This window comes from Odontomachus brunneus, unplaced genomic scaffold (assembly GCF_010583005.1).
Source record: "Odontomachus brunneus isolate Ranch 3 - 2012 unplaced genomic scaffold, Obru_v1 Obru_scaffold_048, whole genome shotgun sequence".
Classification (NCBI taxonomy): domain Eukaryota; kingdom Metazoa; phylum Arthropoda; class Insecta; order Hymenoptera; family Formicidae; genus Odontomachus; species Odontomachus brunneus.
The window spans coordinates 1881763-1882474 of record NW_022639498.1 but is presented as its reverse complement, the minus strand read 5'-3'; positions in this window follow the sequence as shown (position 1 = coordinate 1882474).

Sequence of the window (712 nt, the reverse complement as noted above, 5' to 3'; positions counted from 1 at the left end):
GGTATCGAAGTCGTATCACAGTGTCGTATGCTGTCTTCGCGGTTTTGACGGAGACGCGCTCGCTTGCACGTCTGCGTCGCAAGAGACGGGATGGGACGTGAGTAGCCGATATATCGGCGTATTCACCCCCGATCTCGCTCGTCGAAAGGCAGAGAACAAGGGTCGAGAAAGCTCGACAGAGCGCAGCTAACCTACTGGCTTCGGTCCTTGTTCGGGATGTCGACGGGATGCAAACAAGAGTCGATAAAGATCGGCAGAGCACAGCTAACGTACTGGCTTCGGTCCTTGTTTGCGAGGATGTGCTATTTGGCAGGTTGAGGAAGCAGATACGAGTCGGTCGTAGGCCTTGCTCTCCGCTGTCTAGCATCGAGTTCGGTTGACGGTCCGGATCGGTCTGGTCCCGATTAATTTGGCGTCGCGGATTATATACTTGACGCTTCTTTGTCTTTGCTCGCCGTACACGTGTGCGTTGCGTGCCCGCGGCGCTCGCTCGCTATTGTTTCCGCTGTGCTCGAGTTCTCGCGTGATCTTCGCTCGCTTTGTTTATACTCGTTATCGGTTGTTTACGCGTTTTGTTTGTCGGCCTTTCGGCGTTTATTGTTGGCGCAACGCGCTGGTGCACGGCCCGACTGATGGTCGGTCGGGCCGGAGTAGTGACGATGCAGGTGTGCATCGTTACACTATTAATAATATTCTATTTGTTATAGATTCC